The sequence below is a fragment of the Equus asinus genome, chromosome 8 (genome assembly GCF_041296235.1).
Source record: "Equus asinus isolate D_3611 breed Donkey chromosome 8, EquAss-T2T_v2, whole genome shotgun sequence".
NCBI lineage: Eukaryota > Metazoa > Chordata > Mammalia > Perissodactyla > Equidae > Equus > Equus asinus.
This window is the reverse complement of record NC_091797.1, coordinates 42799046-42817545: the sequence shown is the minus strand read 5'-3', so window position 1 is coordinate 42817545 and position 18500 is coordinate 42799046. Positions and strand designations below refer to the sequence as shown.

Genomic DNA, 18500 nt, shown 5'->3' with positions numbered 1-18500 from the left:
CCCTTGCTGGGACCTGTGGCTCTGTAAACCCAACCTGAGTTTCCTGTGTTCATCAGCGTTAGCTCCTAAAAGTATGGTCTTCTCTCTAGTCAGGCTTGTTACTGAGTCATTGTCTACAATTGCATTTTAAAAGTGATGCAAAACAACCACCACTCTGAGGTTAGGAGGTATTCAGTCCAGAAATTTTTAAGTTCTATGAGCCTTATACTAAAACCGTGACCACAATAAGAAAAATCCCAAACATCTTGGCGCTGACCAAACTTGACTTTTACTTCTTGACGTTTTGACATGACGACGGAATCACTGGAATTCGTCCTCCTACATCCCTCAGAATTCCTTTCCACCTCCTCACCCAGCATCAAAATGATTGCCAACTTCTGTTGAGTTTACCTCAAACTCTGTGAAATATCCTTTCCCTCTGTTCTTTATGGGTCCCTAGTTTAGGCCCTTAATATGTGTTCTTCGCTACTCTCCATACAGCTCCCAGTCTTGGCTCTCTAAATCTATTCTCCGCCTAGCTTAAAATTCAAAACTTTATTTCCTTTGGTAAAATCCGCAAACATAGACCTTTCCTCTTTTTTCATACACGCATTTACTATTTCTTTTAATAGATTCTACTTTTTTAGAGCAGTTTTAGGTTCATAGAAGCATTGAGCAAAAGGTACAGACATTTCCCATATGTTCCCTGCCCCCCCACACAACCTCCCTGATTATCAACATCTCTCCCTAGAGTGGTACATTTGGTACAACTGACAAATCTACACTGACACATCTTATCACCCAGAGTCCTTAGTTTACATTAGGGTTCACCCTTGGTATTGTATGTTCTATGGGTCTGGACAAATGTATAGTGAAATCTATCATTATAGTATCATATAGGGTGGTTTCCCTGCCCTAGAAATCTGTGCTGGCCTATTCATCTGTCCCTTCCTCTTACCCCCTGGCAATCACTGATCTTTCTACTGTCTCCATAGTTTTGCCTTTTCCAAAATGTCATATAGTTGGGCTCATACAGTGTGTAGCCTTTGAGATTGGCTTCTTTTGCTTAGTAATATGCATTTAAGTTTCCTTCATGTCTTTTCATGGTTTCATAGCTCATTTCTCTTTAGCGCTGAATAATAATCCATTATCTGGATGTACCACAGTTTATATATCCATTCATCTACTGACAGACATCTTGATTGCTTTCAAGTTTTGGCAATTACGAAGAAAGCTATTATGAACATCCATGTGCAGGTTTTTTTGTGGACGTAAGTTTCAACTCCTTTGGGTACATACCAAAGAGTGCAATTCCTGGATAGTATTCTAAGAATATATTTAGTTTTGTAAGAAATAGCTAAACTATCTTCTAAAATGGCTGTGCCATTCTGCATTCCCATCAGCAATGAAAGAAGTTCCCATTGTTCCACATGCTCACCAGCATTTGGTGTTGTCAGTGTTCTGGATTTTGGCTATTCTAATAAGTGTGTGGTAGTGTCTCATTGTTGTTTTAATTTGCATTTCCCTGATGACATATGATGTAGAGCATCTTTTCATATGTTTATTTGCCTCTGTATATCTTCTTTGGTGAGGATCTGTTAAGGTCTTCGGTCCCTTGTTTGACGGGTTGTGTTCTTGTTGATGAGTTTTGAGAACTCTTTATATATTTTGGATAACAGTCCTTTATCAGATATGTCTTTTGAAAATATTTCCTCTCAGTCTGTCGTATCTTTTTCTCTTGGCAGTGTCTTTCACAGAGCAGAAGGCATTCTTTATTTCTGTTACAGTGTTTTTGATCTCTTTCTTTTTGGTTCTTTCTTAGAATTTCCATCTCACTGCTTACATTGCCCATCTGTTCTTGTAATTGTCTACTTGGTCCATTAGAGCTTTTAGCATCTTACTCATAGTTGTTTTAAATTCTTGATCTGATAATTCCAACATCCCTGCCATATCTGAACATGGTTCTGACATTTGCTCTGTCTCTTCAAACTGTGTTTTTTGTCTCTTAGAATGTCTTATAATTTTTTCTTGTTAGCTGGACGTGACATCCTGGATAAAAGGAACTGCTGTAAATAGGTCTTTAGTAACGTGATGGTAAGATGTGGGGGAGGGGAAGCATTCTATAGTCCTGTGATTAGGTCTCAGTCTTTGAGTGAGCCTGTCCTTAAACTGTGAACTTCACAAATATTTCTCAGTTTTTCCCCCTGCTTTCGGTAGTTCAGGAAGTCTAGAGGGAGTGGAAGTTAGGTATTTGCCTTCTCCCACTTGGAAGTCTAAATGGGGCTAGAATTGACTATTTCCCTTCTTCCACAAGAAAGGCTCCAGCTCGCTAGAGGAGGATGTTTGCCTTCCTCCCGGGTCAGTTAGGCTGTGATAAAACCGCAGGAGTTAGGCTCTGGTTAACTAGTTTCTCCTGAGGGCAGACCTTGTTAAGAAGAACGGAATGTTCTGGTATATTTAAAAATGATTCCTTTCCTCTTCCCTTGCCAGAAGCACAAAGGGATTTTTCTCCCATATTTGCTGCAAGAAACTGGTTGAGCTCCTGGAGGTAAAATTTACCCAGACGACTGGGTGCCCGGGAGGTTTTTATCTCTCAGACTTGTCCAAGCTAACCCTCCAGCAAGTCCTCAATTACAGTTCAGTTTCTGCCCCAGCCCTCCTCCCTGCAGAGGTTTGTGCTTGTGGGTTTCTGCTCCGGTAAGGGGTGATTCTGTGTATTCGCCTGTCTCTCTGTCCACTTTGGGGTCAGTGGATTGCCCTGCGACCTCAGTTCTCTGATGGATCTAACAAGAGTTGTTTTTTTCAGTTTGTTCAGTTTTTTACCTGTTTTTGAGACAGAGTGGTGACTCCCAACTTCTTACATGTCTGACTGGATAATATGCATTTAAATCTATAATTTTCTCTCCAAAACTGTTTTAGAGGCTAATCACAAATTTTGATATTTTATGCTTCATTATTTTCTAGTTCAAGCTATTTTCTAATTCCTCTTGTAATTCATTTTTGATTAATGGGTAATTTAGGAGTGTGATGTTAATTTCCCAGCATTTGGATATATTCTCACTTCCTTTTTGTTACTGATTTCTAGTTTAATTCTGTATTGATTAGAGAACACTTTGTTATTTCAGTCCTTTAACAATTTAGAGAAATTTTCTTAATGGCCCAGGTTTTGTGAATTTTCCATTTGCACTTAGAGAGTATTCGGCAGTTGTTTGATATTGTCTTGTACAAGTCTAATAGGTCAAGTTGTTTGGTTAAGAGTGTAGTTCAAATCATTTTTATCCTTACTGATTGTATTTTTATCTGTTCTATATATTACTGGGGGGAAGTATGGTAAAACCCCCAGCCACGAGTGTGTATTTTTTTAGTTTTAGTTCCATCAGATTTTTTTAACTTTTTAATTTTGAAGTAATTATAGATTTACAGGAAATTACAAAGAAAGTACAGACAAGCCCCTTATACCCTTCTCCCGATTTTCCCAAAGGCTACATGACATATAACTGTAGCACAATCAAAACCAGGAATTTGACATTGGTACAAGATGTTCACATGATAGTTCTAGGTCATTTTATCACATATAGATTCATGTAACTATCACCAAAAGTAAGATACAAAATGATTCTAGCCCCACAAAATTCTTCCTCCTGTTGCTATACCCACTTCCCTCTCCCCTTGAGAACCACTAATCTGTTCATATTCTCTGTGATTTTGTCATTTTGAGAACATTATATAAATGTAATCATACACTGGATGACCTTTTAAGATTGGCCTTTTTCCCTCAGCCTAATACCCTTGAGATCCATCCATTTTGTTGTATCAATAATTCTTGCCTTTTTACTATTGGGTAGTATTCCATGGTAGTTTATTTAATCATTAACAGTTTGGGGGACATTTTGTTTGCTTCCAGTGTTTTGCTATTACAAATAAACTGCTATGAACAACTGAGTACAGATTTTTGTGTGGACACAAGTTTTCATGTCTTTTTTATTTGTGTATTTTGAAATTACGTTATTGGATGCATACACAGTTAGAATTATTATATCTCCCTTTTATAAAATGTTTCTCTTCTAACACTATGAAATGCCCCTCTTATTATGAAATGTCTCTATGGTAATACTCTTTGTCTTAAAGTCTACCTTTTTTTATGTTAATACACTCACACCTACTTTTTTTTATGGTTAACTTTTGTGTTGTATATCTTTCTGTATCCCTTTTACTTTACAGTTTTTATACATATTTTTTCTAGGGCATTTTTTTTCTTGTGGTAAAATATATATAATGTAAAATTTGTCATTTAAATCATTTTTAAGTGTACAATTCAGTAGCATTAAGTATATTTACATTGTTGTGCCACCATAACCATTATCCATTTCTAGAACTTTTTCATCACCTCAAATTGAAACTCTGTACCCATTCAACAATAACTCCTTATTCCCCCCATACCCAGTCCTTGGTAACTACTCTTTCTGTCTCTATGAATTTGACTATCTTAGGTATTTCATATAAATGGAATTGTACAATATTTTTCCTTTGTATCTTGCTTATTTCACTTAGCATAATGTTTTCAAAGTTGGTTCATATTGTGGCATATATCAGAATTTCATTCCTTTTTAAGACTGAATAATATTTCATTGTATGTATATACTACATTTTGTTTATGTGTCGATGGACATTTGGCTTAATTCTACCTTTTGGTTGTTCTGAATAATGCTGCTGTGACTGTTGGTATACAAGTACCTGTTTGAGTCACTGCCTTCAATTCTTTTGGATATACACCTAAAATTGAAATTTCTGGATCATATAGTAATTCTATTTTTAACTTTTTTTTTTTTGCTCTGGAAGAGTGGCCATGAGCTAACATCTGTGCCAATCTTCCTCTATTTTACGTGGGGGTCGCTGCCACAGCATGGCTGGCAAATGGTGTAGGTCCACATCTGGGATCTGAACCCATGGGCCACAGAAGTGGAGTGTGCCAAACTTAACCACTAGGCCACAGGGCTGGCCCCTATTTTTAACGTTTTGGGGAACCATTAAACCGTTTTCTATAGTGGCTGCACCACTTAACACTCTCAATAACAAAGCATAACGATGTCAATTTTATACATCCTCCCTGACACTTGTTAGTTTCTTTCTTTTTAAAAAAAATATACTAGTCACCCTAATGGGTATGAAGTGGTATCTCATTGTGCTTTTGATTTGCATTTCCCTAATAGCTAGTGATGTTTTTAATCTTTTCATGTGCTTATTGGCTATTTGTATATCTTCTTTGGAGAAATGTCTAATCAAGTCCTTTGTCCATTTTTAAATTGTTTTTTGTTGTTGTTGTTGAGTTGTAAGAGTCCTTTATATATTCCGGATATTAATCCTTTATCAAATATATGCTTCACAGATATTTTTTCCCATTCTATGGGTTGTCTTTTCAATCTCTTGATAGCGTCCTTTGCACAAAAGTTTTCAGTTTTGATGATGTCCAAATTGTCTATTTTTTTTTCTTGTTGCCTGTACTTTTGGTGTCATATCCAAGAAATCATTGCCAAATCTAATGTCGTGAAGATTTTCCCCAATGTTTTCTTCTAAGAGTTTTATGGCTTTAGCTCTTACATTTAGGTCCTTGATCCATTTTGAGTTAGTTTTTGTATGCAGTGCAAGGTAAGTGTCCAACTTCATTCTTTTGCATATGGATATCCAGTTTTCCCAGTATCATTTGTTGAAAAGACTATCCTTTCTCCATTGAGTGGTCTTGGCACTCTTGTCAAAAATCCATTCATCACATATGCAAGAATTTACTTGTGGGCTCTCTGTTCTATTCCATTGGTCTGTACATCTGGCTGTACACCAGTACTACACTGTTTTCATTACTGTAGCATTATAGTAAGTTTTGAGATCAGAAAGTGAGTGATCCTACTTTCTTCTTCTTTTTCAAGATTGTTTTGGCTATTCAGGCTCCCTTGAGATTCCATATGAATTTTATGATAGATTTTTATATTTTTGGAAAAACATGTTGGGATTTTGATAAGGATTGCATTAAATCTGTAGATAGCTTTGGGCATTATTGACATCTTAACTATATTAGTCTTACAATCCTTGAACACAGATGTTTTCCCATTCGTTGGTATCTTCTTTAATTCCTTTCAATTATGTCTTATAGTTTTCAGGGTACACATCTTCCTCCACTTTGATTAAATTTATTCCTAAATATTCTATTTTTGCTGATGTAATTGTAGAGAAAACTGTTTTCTTAATTTTTTTTGGATGGTTCATTGTTGGTGTATAGAAACATGACTGAATTCTGTATGTTGAGTTTTGTATCCTTCAATTTTGCTGAATTCATTTGTTAGCCCTAACGTTTGTGTTGTGTGTGTAGTCTTCAGGATTTTCTACAAATAAAATCATGTCACCTGTGAACAGAGAGAATTTTACTTCTTCCTTTCCAATTTAGATGACTTTTATTTCATTTTTCTTGCCCACTTACTCTGACTAAAACTGACAATACCATACTGAATAGGAGTAGTGAAAGCGGGCCTCCGTGTCTTGTTCCAGATATTAGAAGAAAATCTTCCAATTTTTCATCATGGAATATGATGTTATCTGTGGGTTTTTCATAAATGGATTTTATCATGAAGATGAAATTTCCTTCTATTCCTACTTTATTCAGCGTTTTTGTCACTAAAGAATCTTGAATTTTGTCGAATGCTTTCTCTGCATCTATTAAGATGATCACATGGGTTTTTTCTTCGGTCTATTAATGTGGTGTATATTACATTGATTGATTTTCCTATGTTGAACCATCGTTGCAGTCCAGGAATAAATTCTACTTGATCACGGTACATAATCCTTTTAATATGTTGTTGAATTCAGTTTGCTAGTATTTTGTTGAGAATATTTACAAGAATATTCTTAAGGGATATTGGTCTGCAGTTTTCTTTTCTTGTCATGTCTTTGTCTGGCTTTGGTATCAGGAGAATGCTGACCTCGTAGAGTGAGTTAAGAAATGTTCCCTCTTTTTCAACTTTTTGGAAGAATTTGAGAAGGATTGATGTTAATTCCTCTTTAAATGTTTGGTAGAATTCACCAGTGAAACCGTCTGGGTTACACAATTCTTTGTTGCAACATTTTTGATTACTGCTTCAATATCCTTACTAGATATAGGTCTATTCAAATTTCTATTTCGTCATCTTTCAGCTTTGGTAAATTGTGTGTTTCTAGGAATTTGTCCATTTCATCTAAGTTATCCAATGTGCAGTCATACAATTTTTCATGATATTCTCTTAAAATCACTTTTATTTCTGTAAAATCTGTAGTTATATCACCACTTTCATTTCTCATTTTAGTAATTTGTCTCCTCTTCCTTCCTTTTTTTTTGTGCTCAATCTAGCTAAACACTTGTCAATTTTGGTGAAGTTTTCAAAGAACCAAATTTTGGTTTCATTGATATTTTTGATACTGTTTCTGGCCTGCCCTTCTTGATGACCTATCTTATCTGAGTGCCTGCCCTATGGATTTAACACTTGCCTAAGCAGCCCTCACAATTGGCATAAGCCAATTCCTCCAATAAAACCCTCCCCCCAATATATAAATGTTCGTCTTGATGATTCTACACAAGCTGAACCCCCCAGGGAACCAGCATGCAAATCAAGAACATCCCCCGATTCTTTCCAGAAGGAACCACTATTCTGACTTCTAATAGTGGGAAAGAGTCTTGCCTACTTTGTAAATTTTAAACACTTTGAGTTATAGAGTATGTCCTTTTTGGTGTCTGGTTTCTTTTGGCTAACAAGTCTGTGAGGTTCATCCATATAAGTTGTAATTTGTTCTTTCTTGTTGCATTCTATTTTTTCATGCAGCTATGGAAGGGCACTTGGGAAATTTCCATTCTTTGGAGTGCTGTTATGAATAGATTGCTGGACATTCTCGTAAATATATCTGGTGAATATATGTTCTAATATCTGCTTGGCAAATAACCATCAAGACGTAGTATTCTTGATTTTAACGAATAGAAAATCTGAGAGATATGAAAGGACCACACCAAAAAAACTTCTGAAAAGATTTCCAGATCTGGATTTTTCGGACATACTTCCTTCAGTTTTGACAGTCACAGGTGTTTCCGTAGTGTAGTGGTTAGCACATTCGCTTGACACGCGTAAAGGTCCCCGGTTCGAAACCGGGCGGAAACATACTCTTGTTTCTCTTCGGTGTCTATTACTATTATTCTTGCTTTATTTCTTTTTTTGTTCCTGACAGTCTCCATTTGAACCAAATATAATCTTTGTTTATATCAGAAGCACGAACCTTCTCGCTCCCTCCGTAGTCCGGAGCCACATTGAAGCCCGCATCGTACTACCTCCCCCGGCTGCCCGATAGATTCCGGGGCCCCACTCTCCCTTTTTAGCTCCAGTCGCCGGGCTGTTAGGGTTCCTGGTGACGTTGACCTGAGGAAGCGCCTGCAGCGAAAGACCCCCTCCTGCTACGCGAAGGATGAGACTGGCTTCCTTGGAATCCCGAGGGCAGGACATTTGGGTTTTCTGCAAAGGGAGTTTTCTCAGCGATTTCTAAGGCGGCACAGAATTCCGTTTTGAGACAAGCAGGGAATTGAGGACTCTATTCTCTGCTCTTAATTGCTGAAGCAAAGAGAAGATTTTCCATGAAAATAGTGGCAACCTCATTTGGATATGCGTACTGGCACTTATAGAGAAACTGGCGGAGGAATTAGACCCTGATCTGGCCGATTTGAGGACCAAACTCCTAATAGCGGCATTATCCTCATGATGCTCAAATCACCTAAACTAATTAATCACGTAATTAACAGAATAATTTCTTTTCTCTTTATGTCTTAAAATCACGCTAAGCCTGCATTGTCACTTAACGTTTGGCTCTAATAAAGCAGGCAATTCCCTAACTCTTCCTATTTCCACCTTCCATAATGCACCAGTCGCAACTGACCCATTTTCTTCAATAAATGCTGTAAACCATCTAAATGGTTGTAAGCTCCTTATTTTAACAACAAAACCAAAAAGCAACAATAATAAAGAACCTCCTGTGAGTGGAAAGAGCTTGAGAAAGAGAATGCCTGTGCTCACTCTTGCATGTTTTTGGAAAAAGGGAAGATGTCCTTTCCCTCCTTGTACCTGTGCCTGAATAAAAAGAGACGGGCTTCCTCACCGAAACCAAAAACGGCTGATCGACTTGAAATAAGGAGTTCAGTTCTTTCACTTCTGTGGATTTGGCCCAAAAAATCCGCTGCGAAGATGCTACGGTAAGAGCATTTCTTCCGTGTCCATTAGGAAGTCCTTGTGGTAGTCAACGTTACTCCTCAAAGGGTTGGAGTCAGAATGGGCGATCTTGGTCTGACCTACTGAGACACCTATAAGCCCTGGATTCACAGGTTCAGGTCACTAGTGGCAGGTTCAATTTCTGTAGAAAGTCATTAGAGGCGGGGCCGATTTTCGCTGGATCCGATGATTCTCCTCAGACTCCCAGGCTTGTCTTCACGGCACCTCCAGGACCAGTGTTGAACGCCATTCTGGAGCTTGCTTCTCTTTTTGCCTCGAGTTTCCCCGAGTGGCCTCAAATGGCGCTTCTGCGCTGCGAGGACTCAGGATCAGTTTTGGTCCTCCGACCAGCCCCGTTTATTATGTGTTTATAATTTTTCCTTAAAGTATTTATGTTTTGAATAAGGAACTTCACTTTCGTTACCATTCCAGAGACTACTCTTGCCGTTTCCTATGAGTTTATAGTGTTTCTTAAATTCTTCAGTTTTTAAAAGAGGTGAAACGTTCACTTGGTTCAAACATCCTCAGTACAGATGCCATGAACATCACCTTCCTGCATCTATTTGCCGTCTGCCCCATTCGCAGCCTCCTCAACAGGTTACCCCTGTCGTGGGTTTCCTGTTATCTTTCTAGAGGTTTAAAAGTGCATGTACAATCTGAAACAAACATATATTCCCTCTCACCCCATCCCCATGGTAGTAGCATCTAGACACATTGTCCTGCACCTTGCTTTTTTCACTTAGAGATATCTTTGGAAGTAATCATGACTAAATGAATAAAGATCTTCCTTATTATCTTTTAATTGTGCACATTATTCCATTTTGTATATATGCCATAATTTATTTAACTAATTATATTATGATGATAAATAGGTTTTCCCCAATCTTTCTGTTACAAATAATGCTATAGTGAATAATTTGAATATAATAACTTCTATTGTGTGCAGGTGTACTTTGCACACTCATCACATACACATCAAGGGACATATGAATTTGAAATGTTGATTGATCCTGCCAAATTGCCTTCTGTAGTGGCTGAGCACAGTTTCTTTCTTTCTAACAAGCACAACTGAACAAGATCCTGGTAACACTCAATCTCACAAACCCAAATAGTAGATTCCCTGCTACAACTATACAGCAAAACCCTGTAATCCATGAAGACTATGGAAGAATAGTCATTATTTTGTTTGGTGTCAGAATGTTGAATTGTCATCATAAGGCCATCACTTGTACACAATCAATTGACAGACCAGTACCCAGGAACCTGGCTTAAAAGATCACAACTATAAAACAAAAAAGAAAAGCTCTCTCTTTCCCGAACAACCTAGATTGCTGTGGGCACAAGGCAAAAGTTACACTTCTGTCTCTGGTCAGAGACCCAGGTAAAGTCTCCCACAAGACAGGGATACTTGAAATTGTATCATTGAGAAGATCGTGATGGTAATCTAAGAGCATCAATTGATGGAGCATCCACAGTTGGGCTACTGGGCTTTTGCTGGGCAGAGATTTACTGGGAAATTCATGGATCTTCTCCACGTGCAGAAATATCTATTATGAGAGTCTATAAAATGGATTTACCTATGTTATTTCAAAATTATTAAAAAGACAGCCCCATAAAAGATTATGACAGTGCTGAAAATATTTTTAGGTTATTAGTAACAAAGAAATGTTTACTAATAGAAAGAACCCAAACTTAAAAAGTCTGTCTGCTCAAAATATCTCCCCTACTTTTTTTTTTACCTAAAGTTTACTGTTTTTTAGATTTACCTCAAGGGTAACCTTCCCATGGGACTTTCTCAGGCACATGTGAGCAAGATATCCTTTCTCTGTTTCCAATAATTATGATAAAAACTTAGGTATGAATTTCTACATGGAATTCTTGAGTGTAGTCTTAGAAATCTAGGTCTTAGATTTTGCTGTACTGGCATGATGAGTGTTTATTCCGGAAGCCTTGTTAACTACTACTCAGTGATCCCACTTCTAGGAATGTTCCTCAGTGAAATTCCAGCTTAGTGCCATAGGTGACTTTACGGAGACTAATCATAGTCACAATTTGACATAGCAGAGAGTGGAGGCTACCTGCATGTCCCTCACCAGGATGAGTAAGAACTGCAGTGGCTAAAACATCTTCCTAGTATGCAGCAGTCACCACTAATGCAGATGCCTATGTAGCAAGATGGTAGATTTTTCAGTGTCAAGTAAACACTAACAAAAAACAGATTGAGATCAGCACAATACCAAAGTTAAAATCACAGAGATATGCAGAAAACAGACCCGGTGAAAGAGCAGCTGAATGCTTAAGCCCTGGGGGAAGGTGGTAAACATGACTCTAGCAGTGACCTCTCCGCAGGATCTGTGTCTCCAGTCTCTTTAGACTCCAACTTTTTCTACAGGAGACACAAGATGCACCTTCTCAGAGCACAAGAAACAAAAGTGCCAGCCCCAGGGCTCTGTAATCCATGGTTCCAATGAAGCCTCCACCGAAGCTGTCAGCTTCAGAGCAGTCAAGTCAGGATAGGCTCCCTGTAGGGTTTGGGCATTTGAATCAGAAATTAAGGAGTCAGTTAAGCAAGTGGTCAGCCTTGAGGAAGAAGATTTAGGGAAGGAAAAGCTGTTTTCCCTCTATCCATCTTAGGTTTATTGGCTAGGGCCCTGGGCAAAAGACAGATTAATAAGGGAAAAACAGAAGTTTATTAACGTGCATCTTGAATACACAGAACTCAGTGATGAGGAACTCAAAGGGGTGGTTAGAATTTGGGCTTATATAGCATCTTAACAAAAAACAATACATTTTTAGAGAAGGGACAAGACAAAGGAAAAGGACTTTGATCTTCTAGGGTAGCAAATTGTGGGAAGGCAAATATACGGGGAAACTAATGGTAGGTAAGGGCTAGTTTTGGCAAGGTTTGTTTTATAGATTCCTCTGGTGCCATATCTGCGCTGATAAGGGTCTAGAGCTGTCTCTGTGATTAACTTCTGTCTTTCTTGGTAGGAAGGTGGGGGGGGGCGACACCTTTACAAATTTATGTCCCGCTTTTAGGCAAATAGGGGAGGACAGTGAGCTTTTCTTGTATCTGCTCCTCTTCTATTGTTTTCAGCTCAAAATAATCTTTATGCCAAAGTGGCATATTTTGGGGTGGCATATTCTGCTACCCTTCAAGGACAACATGTCCCAGGCACAGGGGTCAGGTGTGTTCGTAGGAGATGTCGTTATGAGAAAGAAAAACTAGAAACAAACAGATTTCCAATAAATGGGATTTAATAAAATAGATTACAGCACAGTAGAATGGAATAACAACTATAGTTTAGAAGTTTAAAAAAACAGATATATACAGATGTGTTTGCGTTGGGCTAGACCAAACTATCTGATTGTTATACATGTTTGAGCGGGTTTTCAGGGGCTTCTTTTTTTATGTGCGTGTGTTCTTTTTGTTTTTGTTTTGTTTTTTAGTATTATTAAAGACAATTTTTTCAGAGCAGTTTGAGGTTCACAGCAAGATTGAGAGGAGATGCAGAGGGAAACCAGAATGGTGCATTTGTTACAACTGCTGACCCTACATTGACACATCTTAATCACTCAAAGTCCATAATTTACATTATCGTTCACTTTTGGTGTTGTACATTTGGGGGTTTGAACTAATGTATAACTTCACGTACCTACCATTATAATATCGTACAGAACAGTTTCACTGCCCTAAAAATCCTCCATGCTCTGCCCATGCACTCTCCGAACCCCAATCCCTGGCAACCACAGATCTTTTTTATAGTCTGTATAGTTTTGCCTTTTTCAGAATATCATGTAGTTGGAATCACACAGTAGGGAGTCTTTTCAGAGTTGGTTTATTTTGCTTAGTAATATGATTTAAGGTTCTGGAAGAGCTTTTAATTTTCCTATGTTGCTTCACATATTCAACAAAGACGTCATATAAAAAGCCATAAAGATATTTTCATTTAAAAAAGGAAATAACAAGGACATCATTTTGGCAGCAAGGCAGAATGCCTTCGAGCTCAGAAAGGTGAGGGAGGAGGGCATGGCATCAGCTCAGGACACCTGCCAATGAGGACAGAGCAGGGTGTAGACCTCAATCCTGTTCACAGCCTGAATGAGCCCCCTGAAAGTAATGGCCAGCACTAGCACTATTATTCAAAGAAGATGAGAGGCTGTAGGCAGACATAGGTAACTTTCTGCCCTTCACAAAAGCATTCCACTGAGAGGGTGAGGGACTCAGGGACTAGGGTTGGGTGGGATTGTTGGGAAAAAGCAGCTGGCAAATGTTTAAAAACTACCAATCAGAACTACCTTTGGGCATCTGTCCCTCAATGGGAAAACCAAACAGAACCCGCTGTCAATGCAGCCGCCAATGGAAAAACCAATAAGAGCCCGCGGGGAATGCATCCCCCAGTGGGAAAGCAGCATCTCAGTAGAATTGGAGGCAGAGGTGGCAGGAGTAGGGGAATGTCTGGGAAGCTCTAGGGTGTGTTCCACTCTGCGGTGGCATTGAAGGCATCCTGCAAGGTCTTAAGTTGCTGGCACAGGGAGATGCCCCTGCCCGACCAAGTGTTGGTCAGCACTTACTCTAGAGGCTCCTGCAGGGATGATGGAGATAGTGTGCTGGTCTGGTTAGAAATGGGCATGTCGACAGTTGCCTAGATATCCACAATCCAGAAGTACTTAATATTTTGTTATTTTTGCTTAGTCTTTTTAGTTTTAGTGAGAAATGAATGTTTACGTATGAAGCAGCATCTTATTTATCCATCGTCCCAGGGCTTACTCCCCTCCCTTCCCTCCTCTCCCCATAGGCTCCATTATCATTCATTCGGTGTGGCCTTCCAAGCCCTTCGTTTTTTGTTCTTTTGTTTGTATATTTGTCCGTAACTGATACAGATCTTTGTTGGCGTTATTGTTCAAATTTATATAAATATGTTATACTACGTGCATCATTCTTTTTTCACTCCACTTGATGTTTAGAAATCATTTCCTGTCAATATATTTAAATTTAATTTGTTGCACTTAAATTTGAGAGGGTTTCTGTCAATGAACATATATCACATTCTATTCATCCACTTCTGATTGTCAGACACAGCAAGCTGTTTTTGCTTTCAGGCAATGACAAATCCTTCTGAAGGGAGCACAGTGTTACCTGCCCCTCCCCCAATTCCCCTCCCACCCACCCCAGCTTATAATTTCCCTGGATATGCGTTCAGTACCTCAAATTGCTGAGTCTTTTAGGGTCTGTTTTAAAAAATGTTTTTCTAACCCCATCTCCCATGTTTTCTTCTAAGGTTTTTAGAGTTTTGCTTTTTCATTGTAATGTTCAGTCTTTTAGGTTCTTTTTCTTTTTTTGTTATGGTGTAGCTCAAGGGTCTAATTATTTCTCCACACTGAGAAGCTGTTACTTTGAAATGATTTTTTTGAGTATAACATCATTTCTTTCCTGATGTGAGATGCCATTTTTACTATATACTGTTTCTATAATACATGGATAGGTTTTTAGACTGTATATATATTTCCACTTGTTTGCTTATTACTGCAGCAATACCAAAGAATTGTAGTCGTTATAGCTTTTTAATATATATATATATTCAGGATAATATGGTCTAAAAACAGCTAGTTTATTTTTTCTTCTCTTTTAAATTTTTATTTTATTGTGGTAGGAACACATAACACAGGATCCACCCTCTTGAACAGATTTTTAAGTGTACAATATAGTATTGTTAACTCGAAGCACGATGTTGTACAGTAGATCTCTAGAACTTACTCGTCTTGCGTAACTGAAACTTTATGCTGATTAGCAACTCTCTCTTCTCCTCCTCTCCCCAGCCCCTGGCAACTGCCATTCATCTCTCTGATTCTATGAGTTTGACTATCTTCAATACCTTATATAAGTGGAATCATGAAGTATTTGTCCTTCTGTCGCTGGGTTATTTCACTTAGCGTAATGTCTTCAAGGTTTAGTCACGCTATTACATATTGCAGAATTTCCTTCTTTAAGGCTGAATCCTGTTCAATTGTATGTATGTAAATAACAGTCACCAGTCATTCAGGTTTTTCCACATCTTGGCTATTGTGAATAGTGCTGCTATGAACATGGGAGTACTAATATCTCTTTAAGATCCTGATTTCAATTCTTTTGGATAAATACCTAATAATTCTATTCTTAATTTTTTGAGGAACCTCCATACTGTTCCTGTAGTGGCTGCACCATTTTAGATTCTACCAACAGTGTACAAAATTTCCAGTTTCTCCATATCCTCATCAATACTTATCTTTTATTTTTCAGTAACAGATATCCTAACAAGTGTGAGGAGATATCTCATTGTGGTTTTCATTTGCATTGTCCTGATGATAGTGACGTTCAGTATCTTTTTATATTACCTGTTGGTCATTAGTATGTCTTCTTTGGAGAAATGTCGATTCAAGTTCTCAGCCTATTTTTTAATCAAGTTATTAGTTTTTTTTGCTATTGAGTCATAGGCATTCCTCATACATTTGGGGGAATTAATCGCTTATCAGATATATGTTTGCAAATATTTTCTCCTGTTCCACAGGCTGCTTTCTCGCTTTGTTGATTGTTTCCTTTTATGTTCCTTTTTAGTTTGATGTAGTCCCCACTTGTCTATTTTTGCTTTTCTTGCCTGTGCTTTTGGTGTCGTATCCATGAAATCACTGCTAAGATCAATGTCATGAAGCTTTTCCCCTCTGTTTTCTTTAAGGAGTTTACAGTTTTAGGTCTTACGTTTAAGTCTTCAACCCATTTTGAGCTGATTTTTGTGTCCTCTAACTTTTAGATTTCTGCTGTGTTAAGCACTATGTACTGATCAGGGCCTCCAGGGCCAACCATGGTGATTGGTAGGGACATAATAGGCATCCTCGTCTTGTTCTGAGTTTACTGTGACTGCTGCTAAAAGTACAGCTTAATGAGGACAGGCACACTGATGAATGTTTAACACTCTTGTTAAAAGGCAAGAAAACAGACCCAAAATGGAGTCAGTTATGCTAAGTCCCACATCACCAAACTGAGACTTAACTAATTACAATTTTGGTTCTCCCAGAAATGGAATCTTAAACCAGTCAATCAGGAATCATCTGATCAGCACTAGTTAGGTAATCAGCCTGATAGACCCCTCCCATCCCCTAATGGAAAGTAACCTTCAATAACCAATCTACTTTTTTGCCTAGTATATGGTATAGTAGAGGAACTTGGCTGTTCCCTCTCCCTTCTGCCTACAAAAGTCTTTCATTTTGTACAGTTCCCTGGAACTCCTTTCTATCTGCTAGAGTGGATACTGCTTGACTCAAAATTTTGCTCAAATAAACTATTAAAATTTTTAATATGCCTCAATTTACCTTTTAACACTCTGGATACTTTAATATTATTATTACTTGTTTTATTTAATGTATATTAAAACACAGCTTGAAAGAGTTTAAATACTTTATTAGTTCTAAGTTGCACGGAGGATAGGAACCATGCATTTTTTGTAGCTGTATCCACAGCACAGGGCACATAAAAGATCCTCAGATATTGTTGAATAAATGGAGAGCTCTAACTTTATGTCCAAAAATGTACATTTAAATTAAAGTTAAAAAATTGTGCATGTCTTGAATTCATATATATTTCAATATGTCTCTGTGTTTGTAGTCATCACTTTTTCATTCCTTCCTCTGTAATACAGATGTTCTTCCTTCTCCCTAGGAAGAGGGCCTCTTCTTCCACTTCAATTCTGTTTCCTCCTATTTTCTCAGGAATCCATCTGCCATCCTTTTTTTCTTTTTGGCAGGGGAAGATTTGCCCTGATCTAAAATCTGTTGCCAATCTTCCTTTTTTTTTTTCCCTCCCCAAAGCCCCAGTGCATGGTTGTATATACCAGTTGTAAGTCCCTCTAGGTCTTCTATGTGAGCCACTGCCACAGCATGGCAACTGACAGATGAGCGGTGTGATTCTGTGGCTGGAAAGTGAATTTGGGCAGCCTAAGCAGTGAGAGCACTGAACTTTAACCACTAGGCCATCAAGGCTGGCTCCCTTTTTTTTTTTTAAATAGAATTAATTTTTTAGGTTAATAGCAAAATTGAGTAGAAAGCACAGAGAATTCCTGTATACCCCCTACCCCTACACATGCACAGCTCCTTTCAAAAATGCTCAAGTCCTAAGTCGAACACAAATGCCTTTAAGAATCTGTCCCTATTCCATGCTTTCTTTCACTACTTATCAATTTCCCTTCTTAGCTGAATTTACATGTTTACTGTCTCCAACCACATGCCCTCCATGCCATCTACAGCCCACTCCAATGTGGCATTAGCCTACATCACTACCAATGACCTTGTTGTACATTCCAATTGACAGTCTTTGGTCTTAATATTACTTGCCCTCTCGATATTTAAACTTCTTAACACTCTTCCCATGTCATCAGTAACACCACACTCTTCCTCCTTTCTTTCTTACCCTTTCTTATAAGTTCCCTTCTGTGAGGCCATCTCCAAGCCATTCTTCAAAGCTTAGTCTTTGGCCTTTTTTCTCTCTCCATCTCATATGTAATACCTTGATATAATCCTTTCTTGGCCCTTCAAGAAAACTTATTGGTTCTCCCCTCACATGTGCAGTCCAGAACTTACCTACTGAGCATCGCTGCTTGAGTAACCATTTATCTTACACTCAGCATATTTGAAACTGAGCACTTAACATCTCTCCGTCACTAAGGAGGGTGAAAAAGATCTTGCATTCTCTTTTGCTTTTTATTGTTCCATTTATATATTGCTGCAAAACAAATCACCCCATTACATAGTAGCTTAAAATGAAACACCATTCATCTTGCTCTCAAATCTGCAACTTGGTCAGGGTCGGCTTGTCTTTTTTTAAAGTGGTGTCAACTGGAGAGGCTCAGTTGGAGGATCCACTTTTAAGAAGTCTCACTTCCATGGTTGGCAAATTGGTGCTGGCTTTTTGCTGGGAGCTCAGTCAGTGCCATGTGCTGGGGCTCTGGCTCTTTTCAATGAAGGCAGGTGACCTGACAGTACACAACCCAGGCTGCTGGGCTGGTGCTTATTAGGAGTCTTTCACCATGAAGGAACAGTAGGGAGTGTGCAGATCCTTCAGAGCTACATGTTGATTCTTGGAGAGCATCCCTGGTTCTTAGGCTGTGAGAATTTTCAGCTGCATGATTAGGGAAGCACCAGCCACAGGGTAATAGGGGCTGGGATCCAACAGCAGCGTGAAGCAGCAGAAACTGGGCTCCAGCACTGTTCTGCCAGCTCAGCATT

General features: G+C 38.4%; 1 non-coding gene across 1 annotated transcript; it reads left to right on the top strand.

Annotated features, from left to right (window-relative positions):
* Positions 1-8076: 8076 nt before the first annotated feature.
* Positions 8077-8150, top strand: TRNAV-GAC (transfer RNA valine (anticodon GAC)). Its single transcript has one exon. It is a non-coding gene; the product is annotated as a tRNA-Val (tRNA).
* The last annotated feature ends 10350 nt before the right edge of the window (positions 8151-18500 follow it).